Source organism: Pimephales promelas, chromosome 19 (assembly GCF_988280905.1).
Source record: "Pimephales promelas chromosome 19, fPimPro1.hap1.1, whole genome shotgun sequence".
In the NCBI taxonomy this organism is placed as follows: domain Eukaryota; kingdom Metazoa; phylum Chordata; class Actinopteri; order Cypriniformes; family Leuciscidae; genus Pimephales; species Pimephales promelas.
Window position 1 is genome coordinate 17,180,515 of NC_142787.1, and position 6,683 is coordinate 17,187,197.

General features: G+C 33.8%; 1 protein-coding gene across 1 annotated transcript in view; it reads left to right on the forward strand.

The window, feature by feature from the left end:
• The first annotated feature begins 3,886 nt into the window (after positions 1-3,886).
• prlra (prolactin receptor a) overlaps positions 3,887-6,683 on the forward strand; it is a 31,169-nt gene continuing 28,372 nt past the window's right edge. Inside the window, exon 1 of the mRNA XM_039688324.2 lies at positions 3,887-4,079. The gene's annotated coding sequence lies outside the window, so the exon portion shown is untranslated. The remainder of the gene's footprint in view (positions 4,080-6,683) is intronic.

The following is a 6,683-nucleotide window of genomic DNA, read 5'->3' on the forward strand; positions in this document are numbered from 1 at the left end:
GTCTGTAATGATCACCAGGGCTGCGTTTTAAAGTACATATGCAGTAAAATTGTGAAATATTATTACAATTTAAAATAGCTATTTCCAATTTGAATATATCTTAAAGTTTCATTTACTTTTGTGACGCAAAGCTGAATTTTCTGCATCATTACTCCCCAGTCTTCAGTGTCACATCACATGATCTGAAGACTGAAGACTTATCATCGTTAAAAACAGTTGTGCTGCGTAATACTTGTGTGGAAACTGTGATAAAAAAAAAAATCAGGATTCTTTGATGAACAGAAAGTTTTTTTCCAGAACAGCAATTGTTTTAATTTTTTTTGTAACATTATAAATGCATTTACTGTAATTTTGATCAATTTAAAATGTTCTTTCTGAATAAGTATTTAATCTTACTGACCCCACTGCTAGTAGTAAGTAGTATTACTAGTAACTGATTTTTTATGTACAATTTATATTTATGAAATTATTCAAACTTATTTAAAACAAAGAAAACGTAGGCCTATAAATACTATAATGAAGTTGCTATTAGATCCTAAATTAAAATAATGTATTTGCAATTATGAGATAAACATTTTATATGTTTAAAAAGATTGTGCCACAATTGGAAATTGTGTATACTAGTGCAGTAGCTTGTTTCTGGGTTTCTCTTTGCATGTCATTTGTCATTCATTTTATCTATACATACAGTACACTGAGGCACACTCTCCCTTAGGTGACCTTTAAGAGCTCAAGGGCACAAGTGAATTCGAGATCAATTCAATAACCGCATGATACACAGGAAATCATAACATTAGGATTGTCCAAATTATTTAACATTGTGTGTGTTTTTGCATGTGCGGGCACCTGTCTGTGTGTGCATATGTAAACCAGCTGTCTTATTCTCTAGCTAGCAGGCCAGTAAAACTCATCAGCATGGTCCGTGTCTATTAAAATCCATGCAAGTTTACATTACAAAATGAATAAATACTGACCTTACTGAAACTTTACTTATGACTTCACTTTATGACTTTATTTTATGACTTCTGAATGTTTTCAGAGCCCCTTCTCTCTACCCATTAACTGGCACAGTCTCTCAGCTGACCATAGAAACACATTTGCAGAGGTCATTTTTGAGCTTTTGATCTTTGAGCCATGTGTTTCCTTCTGTCTGCTGGGGTGAAATGGGGCTTGAGTCAGTATCATGCTACCTGACCATGTGCCATGGAAAAATTCAAAAGGCAATTTGAAAAGTCAAGCTTTAGTTTTATAACAGGTGATTTGGGTTGGTGCTTTGATCCTGTTACATTTAAATATAACCATTTTAGTTCATCATTGACTTGAATTTGACCTTAAAGAAACAGTTCGCCCAAAATTACATTATTCTCCCAGCATATTTCAGTCATATGATATGTTTATGGTGTCCTTTTTTTAAGTTTGAACTCTCCAGTCCCCATTTATTGTAAATGCATGACAAACTATGACCTTTATGTTCTTCAAAAATGATGCATGAGGTTCTATTAAAACAACATGAGGGTAATAAAATACAATTTTAATGGGTGAACTAGAAAATTTGACCATTAATCAGTGACATTCATTATTTTTGCCAATGCGTAAACATCCAACACAAATTGCACAATTTAGCGTCAATATGAGACGCAGATATATATGGGCCAGAAGACGCCTCCTAGTGGTCTAACCCTAACCCTACTACCCCATACCTAAACCTACCATAACCGAAGCGTGTTATATTGACGCTAAAGGGTGCCATGTGTGTACGCATTGGAAAAAGCGTCAGTATATGACGCCTTGGGATGAGAATGCGTTGTAATGTTGCTGCCATGTGATTGGCTGATTAGATATTTGCGTTAATGAGTGCAGTAATGTACTACCTAATGAAAAACATTTTGACACGATTAAAGTGATTCATCTAAATCTGGGGGGAAAAATCTGAAATGATTCATGTTGAAGACATAATTATTTTATTCATCATGTTCCCACATAGTTCATTCTGATTGGATTACCTAGGTGAATTTGTGTATTATTTTTTATATTTCTAGACATGTTTCTGGACAAAAGCCTTTCATAACCTTTAATTTGCTTGTTTTCTCATCCACGTATACCACGACAAATATACTAAATGGTGGACCTCTGTGGCTCAGGATAAAATTCATTGGAGATCATCAGAATTATGCTATTATCTTAGCCTAGCAGAAGCAATCTAATAATTAATAATTAATTATAATTACAAAAATGCCAATTTACTCAAGAAATGAAACATTGGCAAATGTCTTAATTGGATTACTTTTGGGAAATTGAACTTTAGGAATTACAACACCTGCATTAAATAGTGAGGCAAGAATAGAAAAGGAAAATTTTGTTCTAAAAAAAAAAGGTATAGCACATTATGACTATAATATTTATTTGAAGATACAATTAGTTTTTTTGTTAACTGATTCAAATTTTGTACCTATTTTTATTTTGCATGTGGTATATTTTTAAATATGGAAATTGTTCCAGAAAGTTTAGTTGTCATGGTGAAACATTGTAAAACCTGATTGAACATATTGCGTCTCTGCTGCAAGAAACATGTCATATTTCAGAGTTATTTGTATTGTGCGCACCCATAACCTCCTTTGATTTAATTGCATTCTTTATGGCATAACAGTCTGCAATAACCTCAGTCTGTACTTATTAAAACCTTTACCAGGCTGTACTGTAGGTCATTGGTGACTGAAATAAAACCTGTAAAATACTGTGAGAATGCTGTGATGACGGTGAGTTCCTAAAATATTACTTTGGTGAACCCTATTATCACTGCCCCAAAAATTGATAAGTTGATACTGTAAATGTTAAAATTCAAGAAAAGGTAAAAAAAAAGTCTTCATTCATTCACTTAATTTCTGTGAGCTGTTTGACACACATACAGACTAGTGATATACTGTATTTCTTATTGACAATTTGTTTATGTTCTGTTATGCATAAACTCCCTTTAATATTATATGGATTCAAGATCTGTGAAGTGTGCCATTACTTTCCCTTCTCAGTTCTAATTTGTTGTCTCTTATCTGTTGCGTGGCTTTACATTTTTTCTTTTTTATCCTTAAATACTTTAAACATAAACACTCATTTCTTTAGCTGTCCATTTTCAATTGTTATAAAATTGGAAAGATTATTGTTGGAAAAATTAGAAAGCAAATAAAAATTTCTTAGTCATCCTTGCTTTTACACAATTGACCCAGAAGAATTTATCAAACACATCCTTTGATACTGAATGTTTTATTGGTCATGATCCCATTCCTCATCCTGATGCTGTGTTTTTCCATGGCCAGAACACTGCAATGTCTCTAATAGGGGAAGTTCCATTGTTTCCTAGTAATCCGTCAATTTATTACCATCTCATTGAGATGCACTGAGCGGGATGATATGTAGCTTTTATCTCAACAGGTTTTACAGTGTTTGAGCAAGAGCAGAATATGTACAGTCATGTGTTTGGATTGCAAGTGCTAGCACTTTGAGTCATACCGGATTGTCATAAATAACTGCAAGCAGAAGGCTATCATACATTTAAACAGGTATCTATCTATCTATCTATCTATCTATCTATCTATCTATCTATCTATCTATCTATCTATCTATCTATCTATCTATCTATCTATCTATCTATCTATCTATCTATCTATCTATCTATCTATCTATCTATCTATCTATCATCCATCCATCCATCCATCCATCCATCCATCCATCCATCCATCCATCCATCCATCCATCCATCCATCCATCCATCCATCCATCCATCCATCCATCCATCCATCAACTAACTCTCAGCAGGCTACAGAGCGCAAAGTGGGAGGAGTTTGTATGGGAGCGACAGAGACCACGCCCACTGACAGTCAGACCTGTCAGACAGGAGATGCCTATCGCCCGGAGGCATTTGACTTACCTGTGGGCTGTAGGAACGCACGTCTGCTGAAGACATCATCTAAGCTTTACGAGCGGGCTGTTACATAAGCAAGAAAAGCAGAAATCAACCAGTTCAATGTAGCCATCCTGATAGCACGATCATTAAAGAGGGATTATAGGAGCTCTGTGAACAGCAGGTAAGCGCAGAGCTGCTACTTTTCTGCTATTGAGATCTCGATGAAGTATCGAATGCTAGTCTTGAATGAATAGAATTAACATTCGAATGAGAAAAGATGATTGCATGCTAGCGTAAGTATCCAACATGGTTTATAATGCAAGAGAGTAGCCATATGTTTATATAGGCTAAACAATGTTCTGAACTTCCGATGAAGGATTTGATTGAATATTTACTTCTGCAATAGGCTACTATTTTATCTTCTTATTTGAAATATTTCATACTTTCAGTAATAAACTTTACTATTGATATAGTTAGTTATTAGTTAGTTAGCATGCAGTGTGCTTCATAGCATCTGAGTTGTATAGTTGTATAGTAAATTGTATAGTAAAATTCCATTAAATTGAATTGAATAATCCTTGAGTAATTATATTATTTATATGATGAATTAAGGAAAAAAAACCTTGAGCTTAATACATATTGTGCATAAACCTTAAAGGCAATGGACCATCTAGTTAATGTGATATGTATTCATAAATGTAATTTTCATTTGTATTTGTTTTATTTCTGAATACGAATCACATCATCAAATGGTCCATTCCCCTGTTTTATTAAGATTTATAAAATTGCTTTATTAAGCTTTATTTTGTTTACTCAATTAATTCATAATATGAATAATATTATTCAATTCAATTTGATGGAATTTTACTGTAAAACTGAAATACGTACATTAAAAGAAGGCTTACTTAAGTTTGATTTTTCATACTTAAATTCCATGCCGGAAAAATGTGTTTCTGAAATGGCTCACAAATGTGAATGGTGTGTTTTTGCTTATACAAACTGTGACTTATGTCAAATTCTTTAATCAGTGTGTATTCTTATGCAGTGAATTTATTGTTGTATTAAATAATGAATGAATGAATGTTGTATGAATGAAATGTGAATCAATGTGAGTGATACTGTACACCAAGAACAACATGTTCCTGAATCAACATCTTTGTTCAACCTGGAACAAAGTTCTAATCAACCAATCAGATTTGAGGGACAAGTTATAGATAGTTTATGTCAAGTTTATGCTTATAGGTGCTTACATCACTATTATTCGCCCATCATTTCCCTCTAATTTGAGGATAACTTATGGGTATTATTGGGTTTAGAGATATAGGACTAAAGTTTCAAACAGGAATTTTGTTCCTGAATCAACAAAATATGTTGATTCAGAAACATGTTTTACTTGCTGCATGCAATTACATATGAAGGAGGCGTTATCATTGTGTGCTCATTATTATACGTTTAACAGGGTGACTTAAATATTTTTGATTTTGACATGATCAGTTACCTCGCATAGCCCAGAATCAGAGCAGGGCTTTAGAGTCTAATTATATTAGAGAGTGGAAAGTGCTGATATAGGCGTTCATTATGTAATGAGCTTTGCATCGGTCTAATCCTGGGCATAAGAGGACAGAATGACTGTGAAGTCTTCAGGGTTTCAATTCGGCAATGAGTGTCAACAGTTTAACAATGAATGTTGTTTTGGTGTCTGTCGTATTTGATCCTTATGTCAGCTGTTTTGCAATTCAAACAGAGGCTGAGATCTCATTCGAACAGTGATAACAAGAAAAAATATTCTTTTCAGTATTGATTAGAATATTGGCAGTTTTCCTAAACTGGGACAAAAGTGTTCCACTCAAAACCACTGGTTAATATGTCTTAAGTTCACTTAAAAATGAAAATTCTGTTCTCATTTACTCAGGTTGTATGAATTTCTTTCTGCTGAAGACAAAAGAAGATATTTTGAAGAATGTCAGTAACCAGATGGAAGTCAATGGGGTCCATCAACCCTCTGGATAGTGGTTACCGACATTTTTCAAAATATTTCCTTTATGCTCAGCAGAAGAAAGAAATTCATACAGGTTTGAAACAACTTGAGTAAATTATGATAGAATTTTCATTTTTAAGTTAACTCGTCCTTTCAACACAGAAAATGAATTAAATATTTTTAGTGGTATTGTTTGCTTTAGCTTAAATTATATAAATAGACTTCATTATGGTATTGAATAGAGGTGATTACCGAAACTGGAAATTCTGGTTTCTTTTGTAGTCATACAATAAAAAAATAATCTTAAAGGAGCCATATGTAAGATTGTGGCCAAAACTGGTACTGCGATCACTTTCAAATTACTGTAGAGTGGTGTATCCCCTCCCCCTCCCCCCTGACTCGAGGTTGCCAGATAGGCTGCAGGATCCAACATTTATTTTACCAACACGTTTGTAGCTGCAGCTGTGATAACTAGAGCAAAGCTGGCAACTCATATGCTGCAACACTACTGACTTCGTGATTGGTAGGTCGGTGGAGGGTGGAGCATCAGACCATTTCTTAATGTCTAGAGACATATCAGGGCCATTTTCTGATTATTTTAAACACATTTCTTACATACAGCTCCTTTAATTATTCATCTTGATATGCTGGGCATGATATGAGGTCAGATAAAGTGTACAGTATAAGAGCAGAAATCAGCTTTTTCTATTTATCTTTTTTGTATTTAATATTAATCAAATGATTAATCGTGATTAATCGCATCCAAAATAAAAGTTTGTGTTTACATAATATATGTGGGTGCACTGT